A 26,696-nucleotide genomic window follows, 5' to 3' on the forward strand; every position below is an offset into this window, starting at 1 on the left:
AATTAGCTCTATTGCGGGGCAGGAGGGCAGAGACGCAGATTACCCTGCCAAATGGCCACCGGCAGGCTGTTTCACAAACAGCTTCTAAGGTTGCAGCCGGCACTGCCTGCAGCCGTATAGCAGACGTTACACTCTCTTTCCTAACTAGTAATCATGTGTCTCATCCATTTGTGGTGAATGGTCAGTGGCAAAAAGAAAAGGGGGAGAGTAAGGGGCGACAAAGACAGAAACGGAACCAGGAGGATGCCACTGACACTAACAGCAGGGGTAATAGGAGTAGTATAAGTGACACAGGTGTGGGGCGGTGGCGGGCGCTGCCGCGCTGCGGGGCGCTCTGCCTGCTGCTCGCCCTCGCCGGCCTGTGCACTGCTGCCGACGGTGCTAGAGCAAAATGTGAAGACTGCTCAGATGGCAGTGATGAGAGTGCTTGTGTGAAGAAGACGTGTGCTGAATCTGACTTTGTCTGCAACAGTGGTCAGTGTGTGCCAAATAGATGGCAGTGTGATGGGGATCCGGACTGTGAAAATGGGTCTGATGAGAGTGCTGAGCTGTGTCATACGAGAACATGCCGGGTAAATGAAATCAGGTGTGGTCCTCAGTCAACCCAGTGTATCCCAGTGTCCTGGAAATGTGATGGTGAAAAGGACTGCGACAGTGGAGAAGATGAAGAGAGTTGTGGCATTGTGACTTGTAGTGCAGCAGAATTCACATGCAGTAGTGGGCAATGTATTTCCAAAAGCTTTGTCTGCAATGTTCAAGATGACTGCAGTGATGGTAGCGATGAGTTGGAGTGTGCACCTCCTACCTGTGGTGTTCATGAGTTTCAGTGCAAGAGTTCTACCTGCATCCCTATCAGCTGGGTGTGTGATGATGATGCTGACTGCTCCAACCACTCGGATGAATCTTTGGAGCAGTGTGGCCGCCAGCCTGCACCTCCAGTGAAGTGTGCTACGAGTGAGGTGCAGTGCGGCTCAGGTGAATGTATCCACAAGAAGTGGTGATGTGATGGAGATCCTGATTGCAAGGATGGAAGTGATGAAATTAACTGCCCTTCTCGGACCTGCAGGCCAGACCATTTCAGATGTGAAGATGGGAACTGTGTCCATGGGAGTAGGCAGTGCAGTGGTGTGAGAGACTGTCTGTATGGCACTGATGAAGCAAACTGTAACAATGTTATTCAGTGTTCTGGACCTGGCAAATTCAAGTGCAGAAGTGGAGAATGCATAGATATCAATAAAGTGTGTAACCAGCAGAGAGACTGCAAGGACTGGGGTGATGAGCCCCTGAAGGAATGCATCATAAATGAATGTGACTGTCCAGCTGGGTTTGAGTTTATAGACAAGAGAAACTGTGGAGACATTGATGAATGTCAAAACCTTGGTATCTGTAGTCAAATGTGTATCAACCTGAAAGGTGGCTACAAAAGTGAACGTAGCCGTGGATATCAGATGAATCCTGCTACAGGAACCTGGAAAAGGTCATACTGGTACAAAGACACAAATAACACCTGTGATTGCAATGACGCTGCTAAGCAGGGTTTAGGGGTTTATAGCATGGAGACAAGGGGTAATAACTACAGTGTTTGGAACAATTGTACAGCTTTGGCCTTACCTCCTGATGTGCTTCTGATTTGTGGGGATGGGGCCTGGCAAGGTATCCCTGCAAATGCTATCAGATGTCCATGTTACATAGATAAACTCATTGTATTTGCTCCTAGCTTGTTACAGTTGCGTGAGATCACCAGACATAAATGGACATTGCTTGCATTGGATTGCAATGATAATGTTGAATTGTGTGGGGTTGCAGCTAGAGCGGCATTAGCAATTTCAGTGCCTGGAGTGGCATCTGCGGCCACACGTAACAACTTAGAAAAATTGGTATGCTGGGCCGAGAGGCAAGCCTATGCCACGACAGAGATACTTGAGGAGATGTTACCAGATCAAAATAGTCTGCGACATCTGCTTTTACAGGATCTTGCTTTTGGCTCAAAGGAATGGGTGTGAGGACTTTAAGGGAATGTACCGTTTAAACCTTTCTGATCATAATGAGTCAATTCACAAATCCATTACTTTCCTGAAAGAGCACATGAGAAAGATTCAATATGGTATCAATCCTTTCAATCAATGGTTCACTGACTTGTTTGAAACAAAGTGTAGATGGTTGCTGGGTTTAATCACAAGGGGATTAAGGATTTGGTTTATGGTGGTGGTAATCATCGTTGTGTGTTGTAAGTATAGCTAAAGAGTTACTTGTAAAACTGCTGTGTCAAGCTTGGTTTGCTCAAAAGAAGAAGGGGGAATTGTTGAGGGATTTCTTGAAACAGCAAAAATCCCATGGCTTGCTGTAGCTGAGCAAACCAAGCTACCAGGGCAACTATGAGAAGTTCCCATGACAGTGTTCCCACATCGCCCAATTGAGGAATTCAGGAAAATATTGTTACCAGTAGCTGGCCTCAAGGACAAGGTCTATGTGACTGCTAATCACAAGGGGGTTGTTTTCTTGCAGGTGGGGTTGTTTTCTTGTAGCTGTTTGTCTGAGTGCTTTTGACCAATAATCTTGTGTGAAACACTGTCCACCCCTGTTAAGTTCTCTATAAAAGTTAGGCTATTCGGGCAATAAAAGGGAGCATGATCTGACTCTACTGTGTGTCTGTCGTGCTTTCGACCGTGCTTCCTGCAACAGGTACTGAGAGAACTGGCAGAGGAGCTGGCCAAGCCACTGTCCATCATTTATCAGCAGTCCTGGCTATTGGGGGAGGTCCCAGTTGACTGGCGGCTAGCAAATGTGAGGCCCATCTACAAGAAGGGCCGGAGGACTGACCCGGGAAACTACAGGCCTGTCAGTTTGACCTCAGTGCCCGGGAAGCTCATGGAGCAGATCCTCCTGAGAGTCATCACGCAGCACTTGCAGGGCAAGCAGGCGATCAGGCCCAGTCAGCATGGGTTTATGAAAGGCAGGTCCTGCTTGACGAACCTGATCTCCTTCTATGACAAATGACGCGCTGGGTGGATGAGGGAAAGGCTGTGGATGTGGTCTACCTTGACTTCAGCAAGGCTTTTGACACCGTCTCCCACAGCATTCTCCTCAAGAAACTGGCTGCCCTAGGCTTGGACTGGCGCACGCTTCGTTGGGTTAGAAACTGGCTGGATAGCCGGGCCCAAAGAGTTGTGGTGAATGGAGCCAAGTCCAGTTGGAGGCCAGTCACTAGTGGCGTCCCCCAGGGCTCGGTGCTGGGGCCGGTCCTCTTTAATATCTTCATCGATGATCTGGACGAGGGCATTGAGTGCACCCTCAGTAAGTTTGCAGATGACACCAAGCTATGCGCGTGTGTCGATCTGCTTGAGGGTAGGAAAGCTCTGCAGGAGGATCTGGATAGGCTGCACCGATGGGCAGAGGTCAACTGCATGAAGTTCAACAAGGCCAAGTGCCGGGTCCTGCACCTGGGGTGCAATAACCCCAAGCAGAGCTACAGGCTGGGAGAGGAATGGTTGGAGAGCTGCCAGGCAGAGAAGGACCTGGGAGTGATGGTGGATAGTCGGCTGAATATGAGCCAGCAGTGTGCTCAGGTGGCCAAGAAGGCCAATGGCATCCTGGCTTGTATCAGGAACAGTGTGACCAGCAGGGCTAGGGAGGTGATCGTCCCCCTGTACTCGGCTCTGGTGAGGCCGCACCTCGAGTACTGTGTTCAGTTTTGGGCCCCTCGCTACAAGAAGGACATCGAGGTGCTTGAGCGGGTGCAGAGAAGGGCGACGAAGCTGGTGAGGGGCCTGGAGAACAAGTCCTACGAGGAGCGGCTGAGGGAGCTGGGCTTGTTCAGCCTGGAGAAGAGGAGGCTCAGGGGCAACCTTATCGCTCTCTATAGGTACCTCAAGGGAGGCTGTAGCGAGGTGGGGGTTGGTCTATTCTCCCACGTGCCTGGTGACAGGACAAGGGGGAATGGGCTTAAGTTGAGCCAGGGGAGTTTTAGGTTAGATGTTAGGAAGAACTTCTTTACTGAAAGGGTTGTGAGACATTGGAACAGGCTGCCCAGGGAAGTGGTGGAGTCACCATCCCTGGAAGTCTTCAAAAGACGTTTAGATGTAGAGCTTAGGGATATGGTTTAGTGGGGACTGCTAGCGTTAGGTCAGAGGTTGGACTCGATGATCTTGAGGTCTCTTTCAACCTAGAAATTCTGTGATTCTGTGATATGAGAGATGAAGTTAGGCCCTCAGTAAGAGAGAATAATGAAGTTATGTCATCAATAAAGAAGTAGCAGTTACTGATCCTAAAAGAACCCTGGTGTCCGTGTGTACTGGGTCTGGCTGGATTGTTAACTTTCCCTGCAGCAGCCCATTCAGTGCCGTACTCTGCACTTGTAGCTGGAACAGCAGTGTTATCACACCAGTGTTGTGTCTACTGCTGAGCAGCAGTGGCACAGTATTGGGCCTTTCTCTAACCCTCCTAGGGGGTGGGCAAAAAGTGAGGAGAGAAACATCACTAGGGCAGCTGACCTAAACCAATCAAAGGGATATTCCATACCATGTGATGTCACAATCAGCAATAAAAGGTGGAAACAGGAAGAAGAGGGGAGGGGTGGGCTCTCTTTGGGAAAACGTCGGTCCTCCTCTCGAACACCGGCTGTGTGTGTCGAGGCCTTGCTTCAAGGACATGGTCAATCATCACTCATTTTTGGGAAGTAGAGAGTAATTTCTTTCCTCTGCACTTCCATATAGCCTTCATTTATTTTGTTTGTTTGTTTTCCTCCCTTCTTTTTATTTTTCCTTTTCCCCTCCCTTTTCCCCTTTCCCTTTTTATTTCCCCTTAGTTAAATTGTTTAGTTCATGGTAGTCTTTATTTAATTATTATAATTATTTCCCTTTAATTAAATTATCCTTATCTCAACCCGTGAGTTGTTCTTTGCTTTACTTCTCCCCCTCCTCATCTAAAGGAGGGGGAGTGAGAGAGCGGTTGTGGGGTTTAGCTGCCCAGCACGGTAAAACCACCACACCGTGTGGTCATTATGCCACAGTTACATAATACCTTTTATCAGTCTGGCTACTGATTAGCTCTCTTTGTGAACAGAATTGTAGAGACAGCAGGGAGCACAGATACAACAGGATGCAAGTTAGAAATGCTGATATACATGCAATTTCTTACACTTCCAGGTACATGAGCAGTTAGGAGAAAAAACTTCATGTTCCAAAACTTCAACAAGTGTTTCTAACTCAACATCACTTTTTTTTTTTTCTTCTGTTTTTATTTTGTACTTTCACTGAAAGAACAAAATAGGGTGACTTTGGCGATTTTGGCAAGTGGGCAAGGCCAGAACTCTGCTACTCGGACCTAGCTGAGGGTATACATATGAACTGGTACCTCATTTCAGCTCAAGCCCAGTGACTCATGAAGCAATCAAAAATCAATCAAGTTGACCTGCACACTATAGGATTCAAAACAAAACAAAACAAAACATTTTTCCCCTGTTACACAGTGAAAGGAATGATATTATTATTGTTATTATTATTTAATTTAGAAAACAGTATGCTTCAGGTTTCAAGTGTTAAAAAAAAAATTAATTTCCATTCTTACATGTACACTACTTTTTACTGAAAAATTTTTAAGCCTTTCTGCTACAATGGGAGTTGGCAATAACAATCTGTTGCAAAATACTTGTGTCATGTGTAACTGCACCATGAAGTAGCAGGGTCCATCAAATAGTAGCTCTTTGGTTTCCTCATCCCAAGGTTTCTGAGCACTTCACATTCTGTTCAGATGGGAGTGCATCATGACACATAGGTAAAAAAGGGAAATATCTACATTACTAACCTTGTGTCTTACACAGAGTCAGACTGAGCCATCTGGAAGGAAGAATTAATTAACTTTAATTTACTCTTCTTCTGGATCAACCAAAATTGCTGAGCTAGGAGAACATCCTGGACTATGAAGTGGATTTGTAAGGCAGGAGAGCCGGCAGGCACACAGCATACAGTAGTGAGGAGGAGAAAAATCTGTCTGCAGTAGAGAACAAATTCAAATTGCAGTCCCAGAGATGGGTGTGAAAAGGAAACTTTCTTGCTGTCTGCGTGGAGGGTGATTTGTATAGCAAAAGCTATAGAAAATTACTCTGCTGATAAGGCAGAATGGAGAAAGGACAATTCTCTTTCTCTCAATTTTTCCTCTGTGCAATGAGACCAAAGGCAAAAGCTGTTTTTCTTCTCCTTTTATTTGCTTTGACTCACTCACACTTATATTCTGTGCTAAGATTTCCCTTATCTAGCTATATTACTTTGTTGTTTTAACGCAATATGATTTAGAGACTGAAGACATTTTTTCTTTGTTGGTGTTCTTGCTTCAAAGAAAAGCTTGGATTATCTCCACCTCAAGGCTATGGGATCTTGCCACAAAATATTTTAAAACCATTTCTTGGCAAAAGGCATCTGTTCCCTCCAATTTGTAACAGTGGTATCAGTAACTAAATTAAACTGGTAAAAATTGTATGAACATTTGCCAAAGAGATTAGATTGTTAATTGTGGATGCCATGGTTCAACAGATCTATAAGAATTGTTGTAATTGTACAACTTCTGTACTTAGAGGTCAGAAAAAAAATCTAAGCAGAAAGATTCCTTTGAGTTTGTTAATTACACATAGGAGATTGACAACCAGGAATCAGACATTACAAGAAAACAAAAATTACTGCATTCACCTTGTATTTGATGGAAGCAAGTAAGAGAGCATTAACTACGAAAGGCCTTTGTAAATCTCACTCTCAGGGTTGGCGGCTTAGGTCTTCCTCAGCCACTTTTTTATTGAATATTCATGTATGTAAGCCATGAGATATTTGCATGGCAGAGTACAGAGTCTTGTAAATTCTTTCCTTCAGGCTTGATCTGGGGAAAAAAAAAAAAAAAAAAAAAGATCTGGATAGAGTGCAGATCCTTTTCTACTGAAAAAGATACATGCTTTTCCAAATTTTCCAATCTGAAATCCAAGTGTTATCAAAATGATTAATTTCAGTGTATTCTCACCTTTAACTTGGCAATGTTTTATTGAGTAATACTAGTGAAAATATTCTTATGTTTCAGCACAAGAGACATCAAAAAGTACTGACAGTAAATGCTGCAGGTAGCCTAGTCCATAAGAATAATAAAAATAACTAGACTGGAGTCTGTACTATATAAACCTCATCTAAACCCAAGAATAACTAGTTTTGTTGATTTCTGTAACTATTAAAGATTGCTTTTGATCAAATATTTTTTCACAGTACCCTACTGTTTTAATTCAAGAAGAGCAGGAGAAAAATCAAATATTTATTTTCATCATTAAATTTAACAATAGACATTTGATCTTTATCTTTGAATAAAAATATATTGAAAAGTTTGTTGAGTCTTAAAAATAATGAAACAACCTGCAATTAAAAATATTTTGGAATTAATTTCAAACATTTTTTCTACAGAGAAACAAACAAACGAACAAAAAAAATGAGAAAGTCCCTCAAATTGAATTAAAAGATTTCTTCCCTTCTTCCCTTTCCTTTCCTTTATTTATTTATTTCATTAGGATCAAATAACACCTTTCATAAACAGCTATATCAAAAAGGTTGCTATACCAAGCTCCAGAGTTATGGATGGCTGTATAAGCTGTATCAGCTGTATACAGCTTAGATTTGGCACTATAATTATATACACATATATGTGTGTTTTAGGTAGTACATTAATGCTGTTCAATACTTTATATTACCAAAGATGTAGCCAAATACAAGAAGACTTTATTTTTGATTCTTCAAGATTTTCCCATTAAAAAATTAGAAACAGTTCTTGATTAAACTCATCACTCAGATATATCTGTATCCTACCTACACATATACTAGGTGGATGAAGTCCGTTCAATTTTGAATCTCATCATTCACTGCTAAGCATTTTTTAAAACTTGAAGATAATTCAAGAAAGAATACATACAATATCAGCTATCCATTAGCACAAACATGTTGTGTAAGAACCTTGTGGCCATTTTCAAATGTGCAGTAACAAATCCTTCTTCTTATACTCTAACTCTCAAATAGTTCTAATTATCAGTGTTTGAAAACATTATCACTATCCAAGAATATGTTCAAAAATAGTCATCCCATGCTCTTTTCTTGTCACAAAAGCTGCTGAAGAGCAGAAAAGCTAAACAAAACACATTATTTGTTAATCATGTAAAGTTATTTAGAGAATTATTTTGGCTTCTTGAAGTGTCAGCTGACATTTGGTATCTTCGGTTATGTACTTATATATTTCTACGCTATTAACCCAGTGTCTAAATTCAGAGCAGTCACTCACGTCTCATGTCTAAGAATTTCTTACAGGCACCTTTACCAATTTCATCCTACCTTGTCATGTCTAGAAAATACCAGAAAATCTTGAAAAGACATTAGGATTAGCTAAGGATAAACTCAAATTTAGTTACCTGACCCTTGCGTTTTCTTAAATATATTGAATCAAATTTTGACTTCCACTTGGAAAGTCTCATTAAATACAATTGGACAGTGAAATTATGTATCACGGGGCATTTTCTTGCCTTGAAATTACTAAAAGACATGAAGTTCCCGCATAAATAACTGTAGATACTCATAATTTCAGTAACTGCAAAAAAAACATTGGTCATTGGTCATAGTCAACACAGGTTCACAAGGGGGAAGTCCTGTTTAACTAACTTTCCTGTTGTGGCAAGATTGACCATATAGTTGACAAAAGGAAGCCAGTAGATGTGATCTTTTTGGATTTCATCAAGGCTTCTGATATTGTTTCTCACAGTATCCCCCGGACAATATTCCACTATACAGAAAGACAAATGCATAGTATAGTGGGTGAACAATTATTTAATGGGTAGAGCTCACAGAGTTATAGTAAATGTGGTTACAACAGGCTAGTGGCCTGTTACTACAGGCCTTCCCTGAATCTCCATTTTAGTTCTCTTCAATGTTTTTATAAATTATCTGAATGCAGGATTTGAATGAATACTAAGTAAGAATGCAAATGGTTCTAAATTAGGAAGAGTTGTTGACTCCCTTGAGGGCAGAGAAACATACCAGAGAGATCTTGACAGATTAGAGGGCTGGGCAATCACCAATCATATTAAATTTAACTAGTGCAAGTGCTGGATTCTGCACCTGGGATAGGTTAACCCTGGCTATATGTACAGACTGGGGGAAAAGAGGCTGAAGACCAGCCCCAAAGCAAAGACTCTGGAAGTTCTGGTCAACAGCAAGTTGAACATGAGTGTGCCCTGGCATCCTGCAGGGCCAAAAATGCATCAAGCACAGCATTGCTAGCTTGTAAAGGGACGTAATTTTCCCACTGTACTCTGAAGGGTACTTCACAGTACCACAAGTACTGTATGTGGTTTTGGGAACCACAGTATAAGAAGGTTATAAAAATAGTAGAACGTGTACAAAGGAGTGCAACAAAGTTGGAGAAGGGCCTACAGGTTGTACAGGGTCTGGCTGGAATGTTAACTTTCCCTGCAGCAGCCCATTCAGTGCCGTACTCTGCACTTGTAGCTGGAACAGCAGTGTTATCACACCAGTGTTGTGTCTACTGCTGAGCAGCAGTGGCACAGCGTTGGGCCTTTCTCTAACCCTCCTAGGGGGTGGGCAAAAAGTGAGGAGAGAAACATCGCTAGGGCAGCTGACCTAAACCAATCAAAGGGATATTCCATACCATGTGGTGTCACACTCAGCAATAAAAGGTGGAAACAGGAAGAAGAGGGGAGGGGTGGGCTCTCGTTGAGAAGACGTCGGTCCTCCTCTCGAACACCGGCTGCGTGCATTGAGGCCTTGCTTCAAGGACGTGGTCAATCATCGCTCATTTGTGGGAAGTAGAGAGTAATTTCTTTCCTCTGCACTTCCATATAGCTTTCATTTATTTTGTTTGTTTGTTTTCCTCCCTTTTTCCCCTTTTCCCTTTTACTTCCCCTTAGTTAAATTGTTTAGTTCATGGTAGTCTTTATTTAATTATTATAATTATTTCCCTTTAATTAAATTATCCTTATCTCAACCCGTGAGTTGTTCTTTGCTTTACTTCTCCCCCTCCTCATCTAAAGGAGGGGGAGTGAGAGAGCGGTTGTGGGGTTTAGCTGCCCAGCACGGTAAAACCACCACAGTCCTTTTTGGCGCCCAACGTGGGGCACGAAGGGTTGAGATAACAATAGAATTGATTAAACGCATACAACTAACATACTTGCTTGCTAGTAACCATGTTCCTTGCCCTGTTAATAATAGCTTTGTTCATATGTCATGCAATCCGTGTCATATTCTCCTTTCTCCTATATATCCGATCCGACAAAGTGCTACAATCTGTGTTCACTTTTTTTAATTCGCTGTGCTGCCAAGCACTGACCTTGGGTTTAATCTGGAATTCAGGCTCTGCGCTGTTATCATTTGGGTCCCATGGAAACTATCTTCCAGAGAATATTCAGAACTACACTGCCTTCCTTTTCTCATCTGGACACCAGTTTATTAATAATATCAGGAATAGTACCTTTCCCTTCTTTCACAGTGGGCTAATTACAACAGTTTGGGAGTATTTTGAAGATCCATCTGTAACCCATGTATTGCTATTTCTAATTCTGAATAACAGGTTTCATTTTCTCTCTAAGATTAGTCGATTGTTTAGAAAACTTACTTGGGAATCTGTCCCGAAACAGTCTTGTGGTGAGTGGCACGGTGTGTGGGATGATGTTAGCAGATACCTGTCACGAGTGTCTCCTCCAATAGTTTTGAACTTCACCCCTGAGCAAGTGCTAAATCCTAAAAACTTGGTAGAATGTTTGAGAGTTGTATGTCCTGACCCTGATAATGCCGGAGAACAACAGCTTGCAGCATTGTGCTGGGTCCTGGTTTATTCCTATCAAACACTGTTTAACATCATCCAGCAATTTGAAGAGCGGGAGGAAGTCTCTGAATCTGATGACCAAGTAACACACGCTGTGGCTGACCCAGAGGACCAAACAACTATGGTATCAGTCGCCCCCATAGTCAAGTCAAAACAATGGAAATGGAGGTCAGCTCGTTTAGTAAGGGAAGAAGGCTCTCCTCAGAAGGAGGGAGAAGGGGAATTGGCAGGCACCTCTAAAGCAGAGCCATCACAAAAACAGCAGGAAGACGAGACGGAAATCATAAAGGAATCAGAAATCACTCGATCCTTATCCCTGAGTGAGAAGCGAGAAATACGAAAGGATTATGGTCGACGCCCAGGTGAACACATCCTCACTTGGCTGCTCCGATGCTGGGATGCTGGGGCCAGTAGCCTACAGTTAGAAGGCAATGAAGCCAAGCAGCTGGGATCCCTCTCTAGAGAAAGGGTAATCGACAAAGTAATCGGGAGAGGAGCACAGGCCCTCAGCCTCTGGAGACGACTCCTGGCAGCTATCAAAGAAAGATATCCCCATAAGGAAGATATTGTATATCACATAGGCAAGTGGACCACTGTGGATAAAGGTCTCCAACATCTGCGGGAATTAGCTGTGCGGGAGATGATTTATAGTGATTTGGACAATGCCCAGACACCTCAAGACCCCGATGAAGTCCAGTGCACAACATCCATGTGGCGTAAATTTGTGCGGAGTGCACCATCAGCACATGCCAGTACCCTGGCAGCAATTCACTGGGATGAGGGGATGGGACCAACAATGTATGATGTCTCCTGCCAGCTTCAAAAATATGAAGACAATCTCTCTGCTCCGCTACAGTCCTGTGTCTCAGCTGTGGAGAAATTGTCTAAAGGACTTGACAAGCTTGTGGAGAAAGTATATTCCCCCTCATTTAGACAGAGTGATACTTCAGCCACTAAGAATCAGCATTCGCCTGCTCAAGAGAGAGAGTACCCAAGACGTACACCACGTGGCACCTTGTGGTTTTATTTGCGTGACCATGGAGAAGATATGAGGAAATGGGATGGTGTACCTACTTCAACCCTAGCTGCTCGGGTATGTGAACTGAAAGGAAATACAGCAGCAAGAAGAGGGGCTCCTAAGAAAAATGCTGCTCCAGTTTCTATTGGGCAGTACCCCAGAGGCAGTAGAAGAGCTGATGTTATTCTTGACCATGATGAAGGGACCTCTACCTCTCATTTGCAAGAATTAAGTGGCAGACGCTCCAGCCAGGACTAGAGGGGCCCTGCCTCTGGCCAGGTAGAGGAGAGGGATAACCGGATTTATTGGACTGTGTGGATCCGATGGCCTGGCACATCAGAACCACAAGAATACAAAGCTTTAGTGGACACTGGTGCACAATGTACCTTAATGCCATCAGGCTACCAAGGGACAGAACTCACCTGTATCTCTGGAGTGACAGGGGGATCCCAACAACTATCTGTACTGGAAGCTGAAGTGAGTCTAACTGGGAATGAGTGGCAAAAGCATCCCATTGTGACTGGCCCAGAGGCTCCGTGCATCCTTGGCATAGACTATCTCAAGAGAGGGTACTTCAAGGATCCAAAAGGATACCGGTGGGCTTTTGGCATAGCTGCTTTGAGCACAGAGAAGATTAGGCAGCTGTCTACCCTGCCTGGCCTTTCAGAAGACCCTTCTGTTTTAGGATTGCTGAAGGTTGAAGAACAACAGGTACCAATTGCTACCACAACGGTGCACCGACGGCAATATCGCACCAACCGAGACTCCCTGATTCCCATCCATGAGTTGGTTCACCGACTGGAGAGTCAGGGAGTAATAAGCAAGACTCGCTCACCCTTTAATAGTCCTATATGGCCAGTACGAAAGTCTAATGGCGAGTGGAGGCTAACAGTGGACTATCGAGGCCTGAATGAAGTCACGCCACCACTGAGTGCTGCAGTGCCGGACATGCTAGAACTTCAGTACGAACTAGAGTCAAAGGCAGCCAAGTGGTACGCCACAATTGATATTGCTAATGCATTTTTCTCCATCCCTTTGGCAGCAGCATGCAGGCCGCAGTTTGCTTTCACTTGGAGGGGCATCCAATACACCTGGAATCGGCTGCCCCAGGGGTGGAAACACAGCCCTACCATTTGCCATGGACTGATCCAGTCTGCACTGGAGCAAGGGGGAGCTCCTGAGCACCTTCAGTACATTGACGACATCCTCGTGTGGGGCAACACAGCAGAAGAAGTTTTTGAGAAAGGGAAGAAAATAATCCAAATTCTCCTGAAAGCTGGTTTTGCCATTAAACAGAGCAAGGTCAAGGGGCCTACACAGGAAATCCAGTTCTTGGGGGTAAAATGGCAGGATGGATGTCGCCATATTCCAATGGATGTGATCAATAAAATAACAGAAATGTCTCCGCCGACTAGCAAAAAGGAAATGCAAGCTTTCCTAGGCCTCGTGGGATTATGGAGAATGCATGTGCCAGGCTATAGTCAGCTTGGGAGTCCTCTATATCGAGTGACTCAAAAGAGGAACTATTTTGAGTGGGGCCCTGAGCAACAACAGGCCTTTGAACAAATCAAACAAGACATAGCTCGTGCAGTAGCCCTTGGGCCTGTCCGTACTGGACCAGCTGTGCAAAATATACTGTACACTGCAGCTGGAGAGCATGGGCTCACCTGGAGCCTTTGGCAGAAAACCCCAGAAGAAACTCAAGGTCGACCTCTGGGCTTCTAGAGTCGGGGCTATCGAGGATCAGAAGCCAATTACACCCCAACTGAAAAAGAAATACTCACAGCATATGAGGGTGTTCGAGCTGCTTCAGAAGTTGTGGGTACAGAGGCACAGCTCCTCTTGGCACCACGGCTACCTGTGTTACATTGGATGTTCAAAGAGAAAATTCCCACTACACACCATGCAACTGATGCTACATGGAGTAAGTGGATAGCGTTAATTACACAGTGGGCTCGATTGGGAAAACCCAATCGCCCAGGAATCCTGGAAGAGATTATGGACTGGCCGGAAGGCAGAGATTTCGGAGTGCCAACAGAAGAGGTAACCTGTGCTGAAGAGGCACCACCATACAATGAGTTACCAGAAGACAGAAAGCAGTATGCGTTGTTTACTGACGGATCCTGTCGTGTGGTAGGGAGCCATCGGAAATGGAAAGCTGCTGTGTGGAATCCCATACGACAAGTTGTGGAAGCCATGGAAGGGGAAGGTGAGTCGAGTCAGTATGCAGAATTAAAAGCCATACAACTAGCCCTAGATATCGCCGAAAGAGAAAATTGGCCAGTATTGTATCTTTATACTGACTCATGGATGGTGGCAAATGCTCTGTGGGGTGGCTGCAGCAATGGAAAGAGAGCAACTGGCAGTGCAGAGGTAAACTTATCTGGGCTGCTACCCTGTGGCAAGATATCGCTGCCCGGGTAGAAAACCTGGATGTTAAAGTACGTCATGTAGATGCCCACATGCCCAAGAGTCGCACTACTGAAGAACATCAGAACAACGAAGAAGTGGATCGAGCTTCGAAAATTGAAGTGGCTCAGGTGGACCTAGACTGGGGACGTAAGGGTGAGCTGTTTGTAGCTCGATGGGCCCATAAAACATCAGGACATCTGGGGAGGGATGCCACTTACAGATGGGCTCGTGATCGAGGGGTGGACTTGACCATTGAGGCCATCACACAGGTTACCCATGAGTGTGAGACCTGTGCTGAAATCAAGAAAGCCATGAAGGTAAAATCTCCCTGGAACAGGGGGAGATGGTTAGGGTTTCAATATGGTGAGGCCTGGCAAATTGACTATATCGGACCACTCCCACAAACTCGCCAAGGCAAACGGTACATACTCACCATGGTAGAAGCAACTACTGGGTGGCTGGAAACATACCCTGTAAACCATGCCACGGCCCGAAACACTATCTTGGGCCTGGAAAGACAAGTATTGTGGCGTCATGGTACACCAGAGAGAATTGAGTCTGACAATGGGAGTCATTTCCGAAACAATCTTGTTACCTCCTGGGCAAAGAGGCATGGTATTGAGTGGGTGTACCACATCCCTTATCACCCACAAGCCTCTGGGAAGGTTGAGAGGTACAATGGACTGTTAAAGACTATGTTACGAGCATTAGGTGCTGGGACGTGGAAACAATGGGACATAAATCTACCAGAAGCCACTTGGCTAGTTAACAATAGGGGGTCTGACAGCCGTGCTGGTCCTGCCGAAACAAAACCCCTACACACTGTGAAAGGAGCTAAAGTTCCCGTAGTGCATATAGGAAGGTGGATGGGGAAGGCAGTGTGGGTTGCTCCTGCCTCGGGAAAAGGCAAACCCACTCGTGGGATTGTCTTCACCCAAGGACCGGGGTATACCTGGTGGGTCATGCAAAAGAATGGGGATATAAGTGTGTGCCTCAAGGAGATTTGACCTTGAGAGAAAACTAATCTGTAATCTAAGTTATATGTTGAAGGAAGATGCTGTAGGATCAACGACAGGTCAACTTTGCAAGGAGCCGGGCAGTGCAACAAGGACTTGAGCTAAGCTGGTGCTGGTGTCCAGACATCCAACTCCGCCTGCCTTGAGTGGCCACTTTGGCAGATGAAGACCTAATCATCAACAGTTCTTATGAACATTTTCCAAGAAAGACCTATGGAATGAAAAGATACACCTGCCTATTAATCCTGTCCTGTTAAATCCTTGTCCTGTTAAAGGACAAGGGATAATGATGAGAATGCTTGTATGCTAAAGTATGGGGATCTGAGTGTGACACAAATGTTATGGAATAAGGGGTGGAGGTTGTACTGGGTCTGGCTGGAATGTTAACTTTCCCGGGAGCAGCCCATACAGTGCCATACTCTGCACTTGTAGCTGGAACAGCAGTGTTATCACACCAGTGTTGTGTCTACTGCTGAGCAGCAGTGGCACAGCGTTGGGCCTTTCTCTAACCCTCCTAGGGGGTGGGCAAAAAGTGAGGAGAGAAACATCACTAGGGCAGCTGACCTAAACCAATCAAAGGGATATTCCATACCATGTGATGTCACACTCAGCAATAAAAGGTGGAAACAGGAAGAAGAGGGGAGGGGTGGGCTCTCTTTGGGAAAACGTCGGTCCTCCTCTCGAACACCGGCTGCGTGCATTGAGGCCTTGCTTCAAGGACGTGGTCAATCATCACTCATTTGTGGGAAGTAGAGAGTAATTTCTTTCCTCTGCACTTCCATATAGCTTTCATTTATTTTGTTTGTTTGTTTTCCTCCCTTTTTCCCCTTTTCCCTTTTACTTCCCCTTAGTTAAATTGTTTAGTTCATGGTAGTCTTTATTTAATTATTATAATTATTTCCCTTTAATTAAATTATCCTTATCTCAACCCGTGAGTTGTTCTTTGCTTTACTTCTCCCCCTCCTCATCTAAAGGAGGGGGAGTGAGAGAGCGGTTGTGGGGTTTAGCTGCCCAGCATGGTAAAACCACCACATCAGCTCAGAGAAGAGAGCACGGAGGGGTAACCTCACTGTGGTCAATAGCTTCCTCACAAAGGGGAGTGGAGGGAGAAGCACTGATCTTTTCTCTCTGCTGACCAGCAACAGGACACGAGGGAATGATATAGCTGCATCAAGGGAGGTTCAGTTTGGATATTAGGAAAATCTTGACCGACAGGATGGTCGGGCACTGGAACAGGTTCCTCAGGGAAGTGGTCATGGCACCAAAACTGTTCAAGAAGCATTTAGACAATGCTCTCACACACACGGTTTGAGTTTTGGATAGTCTTTTGTGGAGCCAGGAGTTGAACTTGATGATCCTTGTGGGTCACTTCCAGTTTATGATATTCTATGATTCTAATATTTTTTAAGATTACACAACACCATACCATTCTGATGCTGATGTAATCTACAGCCAACCATATCAGCAACTATCCACGTGGAAATTTCCTTTATTTTTGTTGTTGTTGTTAAATTGTCAGCTACTGAAAGTCTGGAAAGGGTGTGGATGGGGTGGGTGGGGTGGAAGCAAACAAACCCAAAGTGTATTCATTTCACTGTTTTTTTCAAAACTGAAATAAAGGGATGTAGTTGTAGCTGAACTTATTTATTTTATGGATTAGTTATGGGAGGAGTTCATGAACTGTAATTGTAACAGCTCTGTCTGAAACTGAAGCATTCAGATTAACTTGAAATAATGTTATTAGACTTTAATGCCAGAAGTGAAAAAAAGTGGAACAGCTTCACTTCCAGTAATTTCATTCTTCACTTTATTATTAATTTCAGAATATTGAAGTTGCCATTATCATAGCCATACTCCATCATAACATAAATAATATAACATGCTTATTACTAGTCCTGATCTGTTTGACCCCAAAGTCCTTGGAGATACGGGGTCTTAGAGCTAGAGTTTTTGTTTTTCTCTATCACACTGTTGTTGTTGGTCTGAACTATGGCTTACTTTCAAAAATTTAGTCTCAGCAAGGCCATGACAAGTCAATATACACAAGTAGTCTTTATATTTTTCTGCAATCAAGAAAAGATTTTCTTAGATCTGACTAGTAAAGTACTAGATCTTATTTCTAACAAGAAGACTGCATAAAAGGTGTATCAAAAGGTAGGCTCAGAAGTGGAAAATTCCAACATTAGTCATCAGGTGTCCACATGTAAACATAATTTTCTTTATAATTCTAAGTAGTCAGTGGTGATAATCATTTCTTGTGGCTCAAGACTGATTTGAAAAGTGGTGTAGTGGTTTAACCTGGCTGGCAGCTAAACACCACACAGCCGTTCGCTCACCCTCCCCCCTCCCCTGGCTAGCCACCCCTATATATTGTTTAGCATGACGTCAGATGGTATGGAATACCCCTTTGGCTAGTTTGGGTCACCTGTCCCAGGCGTGTCCCCTCCCAGCTCTTGCTGCACCCCCAGCCTGCCTGTTGGCAGGACAGAGCAAGAAGCAGAGATGTCCTTGGCTTGGTGTAAGCACTGCTCTGCAACAATTTAAAAGTTGCCCCTAGGGAGTGCGAGCAACCAGGAGCGCGGCGAACAGGACGGGCAAACGGCGTGGTGCGTCGAAGGGCGTGGCGCGGCAGTTTGCGCGGCAGTTCGCGCGGGCAGGGCGAGCGGGGGGCCATCGTCGCTCTGTTGCAGCTGCCTCTCCCTTTGGTGCTTGTAACCTGCTTGCATAGAACCTGACCATGGTATCAACCAGGCAGAAAACCGTGGCCTCCGCATCTCGTGTGGCATCTCCAGCCACGGTCACCAGTGTGGCTACTCAGACGGAGGGCTCGGGGAAACACGCAGCCGTCCAGGTCCTGGGCTGCAGAGTGTGCCCCAGCCTTCTGTCGGTCTCCGACAGCAGTGGTGGGTATGCCTGTGGGAGGTGTGCCCAGGTTGAAGAACTGCTCAGCCAGGTAGCGGAGCTCCGGGAGGAGGTGAACAGGCTCAGGAGCATCAGGGAATCAGAGATGGAAATTGACTGGTGGAGGTGCACTCTACCCTCTCTGAGGCAGGCTCACGAGCCTGCCACAGCACAGGCGTCTCCTGTTATGCAGAAGACGGAGGTTCCCTCCTCCTGCCAGGCAGCGGAGACCTAGATCAAGGGGGGAATGGAGGCAGGTGCCTATTCGGGGTGGTAGGCGAGCCCTCTCTCTGCCCACCTCACCTTCTCATCTACCCTTAAATAATCGATATGAAGGACTAGAACAAGACAATCTGAATGACAAAGTAGATAAAAACCCGTCCCAGTTGGAGGGGGCGCCTAAGACAAGGCGACCTACACATCGCATTGCCACATCATCCTTCAAAAAAGAAAGAAGGGCTATTGTTATGGGGGGCTCCCTTCTGAAAGGGACAGAGGGACCGATATGCTGACCGGACCCAACCCGCAGAGAAGTCTGTTGCCTCCCTGGGGCTCGGGTGAGAGACTTTGCCAAGAAAGTCAAGCGCCTGGTACGGCCCACTGACTACTACCCGCTACTGGTTTTTCAGGCTGGTAGCGATGAAGTAGCAACGAGAAGTCTGAAGGCGATCAAAAGAGACTTTAGGGATTTGGGGCAACTACTTAGAGGATCAGAGGCGCAGGTTGTGTTTGCCTCTGTCCTTCCGATAGGGGGGATCGAAGCTGAAAGGCGTGCTGTTCACATAAACTCGTGGCTTCGAGACTGGTGTGACCGGCAGAACTTTGGGTTCTTTGATCACGGGAAGGTCTATGCTACACCGGGCCTGATGGCACCGGATGGGATGCGCCTCTCTCGGAGAGGGGTAAGGATCTTTGGTCAGGAGTTGGCAGGGCTGATAGATAGGGCTTTAAACTAGAGTCGAAGGGGGAAGGGGCTAAAACCAGGCACGCCGGTGAAGACCTAAGGGATGGTACGCTAGAATCAGAGGGGCTGTGTGCCAGTGAGGTCCTTCGGTCAGATCCACAAGGTGCTGAGTGTAAGGAGACGCACCTGAAGTACTTCTACACGAACGCACGCAGTATGAGGAATAAAATGGATGAGCTAGAAGTCCTGGCCCAGTCCCGCAACTACGACATCATCGGCATAAGCGAAACCTGGTGGGATGAGTCCTGTGACTGGGGTGTTGCGATAGATGGTTACAGGCTCTTCAGGAGGGACAGGCAGGGTAGGCGAGGTGGTGGGGTGGCGATGTATGTGAAGCAGGGGCTGGACTGTGTGGAACTTCAGGTCGGCAATGGCAAAGTTGAAAGCCTCTGGGTAAAGATCAAGGGACGAACGAATAAAGAGGATGTCGTTGTGGGAGTCTATTACAGACCGCCTGGCCAGGACGATAGCGCCAATAAATTATTCTTTACAGAACTAAGAGAGGCCTCGAGATTAACTCCCCTTGTCCTTATGGGGGACTTCAACTTGCCAGACGTTAACTGGGAGTGCCACACGGCTGACACGAGCAAGTCCAGGAGGTTCATGAAGCACCTAGATGATAACTTCTTGGTGCAGGTGCTAACGGAGCCAACTAGGAAAGGTGCCCTCCTAGACCTGTTGCTAGAAAACAGAGAGGGTCTGGTGGGAGATGTGGTGATTGGTGGCCGCCTTGGTCATAGCGACCATGAAGTGGTTGAGTTCAAAATTTACGCTGACAGAAGGAAAAGTGCCACCAAAACCTCATCCCTAGATATGGGGAAAGCGGACTTCAGGCTGCTCAGGGAACTAGTCAGCAAGGTCCCCTGGGAAACTGCTCTTGAAGGCCTCGATGTCCACCAGTGCTGGTCATTCTTTAAGCGATGCCTCCTAGAAGCACAAGATCAGGCAATTCCTAAATATCGCAAGTCAGGCAGGCGGGGCTGGAGGCCGGCGTGGCTGACCAGGAACATTCTAATGAAGATTAGGCGGAAACAGAGAGTGTTTCACTACTGGAAGGAGGGCCAGGTGTCATGGAAAGAATACAGGGATGCTGTTCGTGTTTGTAGGGAGAAAGTTCCTGTGGCCAAAGCACACCTAGAGTTGAAGCTGGCTGCGTCTGTGAGAGAAAATAAAAAGTTTTTTTTTAGATATGTGAATGGAAAAAGGAGAACTAAAGAATACATAGGGCCGCTCCTTGATAGGGAAGGTCTCCTCACAGACAATGACATAGGCAAAGCAGAGACGCTTAACGCCTTCTTTGCCTCTGTCTTCAATGCCAATGATGGGCTTCGGGACCCAGGGTGCCCTGAGCTGGAGGACCGGGACGGTGGGGATGACAAACTCCCAACTGACCCTGAACGTGTGCGGGATTTGCTACTCCACCTGGATTCCTACAAGTCCATGGGTCCGGATGGGATTCATCCCCGGGTGCTGAAAGAGCTGGCGGACGTCATCGCGGAACCTCTCTCAATTATTTTTCAACGATCCTGGGAATTTGGAGTGGTCCCGGTAGACTGGAAGCTGGCAAATGTTGTGCCGATTTTCAAGAAGGGTCAGAAAGAAGACCCTAGCAATTACAGGCCTGTCAGTCTCACGTCAGTGCCTGGTAAAATCATGGAGAAGATGGTTCTCGAACTTATTGAGGCGCACCTGGGGGACAAAGCAGTCATTGGTCCCAGCCAGCATGGGTTTGTGAAGGGTAGGTCCTGCCTAACTAACCTGATTTCCTTTTATGATAAGATCACCCGTATGGTGGACCAAGGGAAACCAGCTGATGTGATTTTTTTGGACTTCAGCAAGGCTTTTGACACGGTTTCCCGTAGGATCCTACTGGACAAAATGTCCACCATACAGCTAAATAAAAACATCATACGATGGGTGAGCAATTGGCTAACGGGCAGGGCCCAAAGGGTTATGGTAAATGGGGCTGCGTCAGGCTGGCGGGCGGTCACCAGTGGGGTCCCTCAAGGCTCCATTTTAGGGCTGGTACTTTTCAATATTTTTATAAACGATCTGGATGTAGGAATAGAAGGTATTTTGAGCAAGTTTGCTGATGACACCAAACTTGGAGGAGTTGTGGACTCGAATGAGGGTGGAAAGGCCTTGCAGAGGGATCTGGATAGGTTGGAGAGCTGGGCGATCACCAACTGCATGAAGTTCAATAAGAGCAAGTGCCGGGTCCTGCACCTGGGACGGGGAAACCCTGGCTTCACGTACAGACTGGGCGATGAGACGCTGGAGAGCAGCCTAGAAGAGAGGGATCTGGGGGTCGTGGTAGACAGCAAGTTGAATATGAGCCAGCAGTGTGCCCTGGCAGCCAGGAGGGCCAACCGTGTCCTGGGGTGCATCAAGCACGGCATCGGTAGTAGGTCAAGGGAGGTGATTGTCCCGCTCTACTCTGCGCTGGTGCGGCCTCACCTCAAGTACTATGTGCAGTTCTGGGCACCACAGTATAAAAAGGACATGAAACTGTTGGAGAGTGTCCAGAGGAGGGCTACGAAGATGGTGAAAGGCCTGGAGGGGAAGACGTACGAAGAACGGCTGAGGTCACTGGGCCTGTTCAGCCTGGAGAAGAGGATGCTGAGGGGAGACCTCATCACAGTCTACAACTTCCTCGTAAGGGGGTGTCGAGAGGCAGGAGACCTTTTCTCCATTAACACCAGTGACAGGACCCACGGGAACGGGGTTAAGCTGAGGCAGGGGAAATTTAGGCTTGACATCAGGAGGGGGTTCTTCACAGAGAGGGTGGTTGCACACTGGAACAGGCTCCCCAGGGAAGTGGTCACTGCACCGAGCCTGTCTGAATTTAAGAAGAGATTGGACTGTGCACTTAGTCACATGGTCTGAACTTTTGGGTAGACCTGTGCGGTGTCAAGAGTTGGACTTGATGATCCTTAAGGGTCCCTTCCAACTCAGGATATTCTATGATTCTATGATAATTAAAACATCGGGGTGTTATCAGCACTCTTCTCATCCTAAGCCAAAACATAGCATTCTACCAGCTACTAGGAAGAAAATTAACTCTGTCCTAACTGAAACCAGGACAAGTGGATAGATAAAACACTTGTAATTGCTTCAAGTTAGGTGAACAAAAAAGAAAATGTAATCTCCTATGCCTAAATGAGAAATTATAATTTATAGTCTACAATCAATACGCCCACGCTCTGTGACCCTACTATAATGATGTGCTCCAAACAATTTCCATAGATGTCTATTTCTGTTACCACCAAAGCTAGAAGTGGAATTATCTCCCATTTGTTGCTTTTTCCATTTCATGCCATACCCATGGGAAAAGAGGAAATATCTTAAGCATGATAAAGTATTACAAAATGAAATATCTCCTTCTGTAACCAAATTACTTGGAAAGTCTCCAAGCAGGCATTCTGCTGCCTAGGCAGTCCAGCACATATGCAAAGGCAAAGACACAAGGTGAAGAGGAAGAAGTAAAGACTAGTACAGGGGTCTTGTAATAATCTTTTGCCATTGTCTCTGGGCTTATGTCTCCCTGCCTGGGTCAAAATATTCTGTGTCCTCTTCCTCCCTCAAAGTGAAAGAAAATTAAAAGGTAGCCAACTTTTCCAAACAATGGTTTTATCACAGTTTTGTTTGAAGATGACAGGTGTCATACCATCTGCACTTTAAGCTGGAAAAATCTTTGAACTCATCCTCTTCACTTGGCAGTTTTTCAAATTTGCAATCACCTGAAACACAGAAATAATCTGTCAACAAAAAGCATCAGAAAGGTTGGAGAGTGCCCTGAGTTATAATTCCAGAAAAGAGAGAGGACAGCTGTTCTTATAGCTATTATCCAAAGAAATGTTGTCAGACACCTGAGGCTAGAGGGCACCAATGCAGACCCCACCCTACAGTGTTCACTTTGAAGAACACTGTGGAAAGGATTCCTTTGAGAGTTGAAATCTTGCATCTCTTACAGCTGTTTCAAGCTCAGAGGTTTGTTGTGTGATTGACTTCTTATGACCTCCATCCATTACCAAGTTGCCTCAGAGTAAAGATGCCTCAGAGTTAAGAGCTGATTTCTTAAAAATGTATATCAAACAGCTTACATATATATCAGTTTATATATATAATTTATAATTTAAATAATTTAATTATGTGTATATATATATATATAAAATACCTATCACCATGTTGATAATCACTCTTTGGAAACAGTCTGATTGTAGAGGTAAGAACAAGAGTTGGTTGGCTTTTTAGTACCTCATACATGTATGTGTATGTGTGTGTGTATTTATCTGGATGAGCTATGCAAGAGTTAGTTATTGCAGGATTATTTTCTTTGTCAAATGTTTTGCAAATAAAACTGGCTTGATAAATTTCCTATGAACTTCACCAAGTGGACTTTTTCCAGTGGACTTTGGTACTTCAGTTGTGAAAGACATAAATGAGCCTGAAATCAAACACTGTTAAATTATTATCATTCCTGAAGTAGCATGTTATTTTTACCATTTACCATGTTGAACCAGTGTAGTTATCACCAGTAGCTGTTTCCATCAGTGATAGCCTGGCTTTATGCACTTTATTCTTTGAGAAGATAAAGAAACTTACACAAATAAGTACACCAAAATTATTGTTCATCCTCCTTTTTCCTATTTCATATTTTCCATTAAAATGGTCAGAGAAAGTGTCTGTTTGTGGATAAATCATCATATCATATAAATAAATAGAAGACATGGTTTAATAAAAAATATTCTGTCTTACTGTAAAATATGTCAATAATCTTTATGTCAGACTATTCCTAAAGCAATATATACCTAAGCAGAGTGACAGCAACAACAGTTGGGAAGTAGACTGTGAGCAGTAGGATGCATTGTTTAGTTATTACCTGAATTAGTAACAAAATGCAATGAAAGCATATGTCAATATGATAACATTATTCCAAACAAATTGTTTGGTTTAGAGTTTAATTAAGTGTCAATCTGTATCTTTGGAAAGATTTTGAGATCCAAAGAGCATTGTATAGTTAAGAATATAAGAAAAAAAAAATATTTAACCTCTGTATAACTGTTAATCTATAAAAATGCTTTATGGAGCTCATTTGCATTGTTTTATGTGGAAATATAAAAGATCTTGAAAAACAACAACAAATGCTTGATCTTATTGTGGTAGTGAGGTACTATCTGATAGTGAGAAAAAGTAGAGAGGTCTATAGAACTTTTAACCTATTTGATAATGTGAATCAGTTCGTTGGTTCTTTGTGCTTGTTTAGCTCAAAAAAGGTATTACAGACATATACAAATTTTTATGGTGTATTACTGCTCTGGTATAAGTTGTTTTTAAGCCAGTGGAGCTGAGGGATCTAGAAAGCTGCCTCTTTAATTCCTCTCATCTAATTCAGTAGCAAAATGTAAGAACACTTATGCCCTCAGACTTCTTGTTTTGGAAACAGTAACTCTTCAGACACCTTCTGTCAGGAGATAACTCCTGAAACTTAAATGAAACTGAGATGTTCAATTTATTTCAAGAGTTGACTAATAAATCCTTCATGTATCATATATTGTTGCAGCTTACTGTGCAAGAACTTGATCCCCCTCACTATCTTTCAGTTTGTTCTTAATGAAAGCCTTCTGAAATCCTTTACAAAACCATTAATGTTTTTAATATTGCTCCCTTTCATTTTACACACTGTTATAATCTTCAATGCCACTGTTGATTTTCACAGAGCTCTCAGAAAAAAGAAAATGTCACTGAATCTTGAAACCTGCTAGAAAGTTTTGTTAACTTGGATTATCTGTGTTTCAGGCACTGAACAAGAGTTGTCCTCTATTAATCTGTGGCTTGGAAACCTTTCTGCTTAAGAAGGAATAAATTTACAGCAATTCTGCATCCAAGTTTTACTACAGTCAGAATTTTAAGAGAATATGTTAATATGCAAAGCTGCATGACTTTGAAAAGAGAATCTGTTAAACTCCTGAACATTCCCAAGACACAATCCCAAGATACAATTTCTGGAAGGCTACCTAATCAAGAATTTAAGCCACAGTAACCACCTCTCCTTAACCTTACAGCACCTGGCAGTAGCAGATGTTTTCAGGAGCTTATTGAAGGAACAATAAAAAGGCTCTTTTGAAAACCTCTGTTTTCTTTCAGTGGCTTAACTGCTTGCAGATGTATGTACTGAATCAAAATCTTTAACTTACAACTGAAAATGAAAACTCCAGAGAGCATTGTAATTGGATCTTCCTGTTTCCCCAAGGCATCCTAGAACCTTGGCAAGTAAGGACCTGTGGTATAAACAGGTATATTTTTTTTGTTCACATTCTTGCTACCTGAATGTCACATGTACGTGCAAGCTCTTTTAACAGTTGGAGATGATATCAACATGAATCACAAACTGACCTTCACTATTTTGGAAAAAACAGGGCACTTTTTTTTTTTTTAACAAACAAACAAACAAACAAAAAATCCTAATTTATTATTTTTTTAATGTATTTTTCTTTTCTCCTTTCGCCATGCCCTTAACTTTCAAAATACTATACATGGTAGTTCTTGTCTGTTAATGCTGGAAGGTTACAAAAATTTTAATAATAAATAAGTTAAAAGAAAGAGACTTAAAACTCACAAGTATATTAAAACCATCTTGTTGTCTGAAGCCTACCAGAGACAAACATACTGATCCCACTGACTAGAGAAAGGAGGAAGAGGAAGAAAAATCTGCCTTAGCTGTATGTCTAAGGCAGAGAACTTACAAGTGGGAGCCTAGGTCCGTATTGGTAACAAATGTTCAAATCAGCACGAAACTGCTGCTTGTGATATTAATCCCTAAGAATATTTCAGGACTGGTCAGGTAAGTTCTAGTACTGTTGAAGGATTTTTGAAACAGCAAAGATCCCATGACTTGCTGCAGCTGAGCAAACCAAGCTACCAGGACGACTATGAGAAGTTCCCACCACAGTGTTCCCACATCGCCCAATTGAGGAATTTAGAAAAATATTGTTGCCAGCAGCTGGCTTCAAGGACAAGGTCTACGTGACTGCTAATCACAAGGGGGTTGTTTTCTTGCAGGTGGGGTTGTTTTCTTGCAGTTGTTTGTCTGAGTGCTTTTGACCAATAATCTTGTGTGAGACACTATCTGCCCCTCTTAAGTTTGCTATAAAAGTTAGGCTATTCGGGTAATAAAAGAGAGCATGATCTGACCATACTAGTGTCTGTCGTGTTTTCGGCCGTTCTTTCTGCAACATATGGCGCCTTAACAGGCTGAGACCCGCAGATGCTGAGAGACCTGACAGACGCTGAGAGAAGCTGAGAGACACTGAGAGACCTGAGAGACGCAGAGAGCCTAGGAACAGAGACATGGTTATACGCGGGACGCTGAGAGAATCGGAACACAGACCCGTACAGACGTGATGAGACGCAGAGACAGAGGAATCGCGGTGAGACGCGGAGCAGAATCACGGTGAGACGCGGAAAAGTGAAGTATCGCGGTGAGACGCGGGACATCCGGAGCCGAGTTGCTACGGGAGATCGGAGACGTCCGTGG

The 26,696-nt window shown here is 44.5% G+C and overlaps 1 pseudogene across 1 annotated transcript in view; it reads left to right on the top strand.

Moving 5' to 3' along the window:
• The window catches only part of LOC309889515 (very low-density lipoprotein receptor-like), a 149,099-nt pseudogene that overhangs the window by 100,255 nt on the left and 22,148 nt on the right, over positions 1-26,696 (top strand). The window contains exon 2 of the transcript in view: positions 386-1,486. The product of the transcript in view is annotated as a very low-density lipoprotein receptor-like (transcript). The remainder of the gene's footprint in view (positions 1-385; positions 1,487-26,696) is intronic.

The sequence above is a fragment of the Aythya marila genome, assembly GCF_965140915.1.
Source record: "Aythya marila genome assembly, chromosome: W".
Taxonomy (NCBI): domain Eukaryota; kingdom Metazoa; phylum Chordata; class Aves; order Anseriformes; family Anatidae; genus Aythya; species Aythya marila.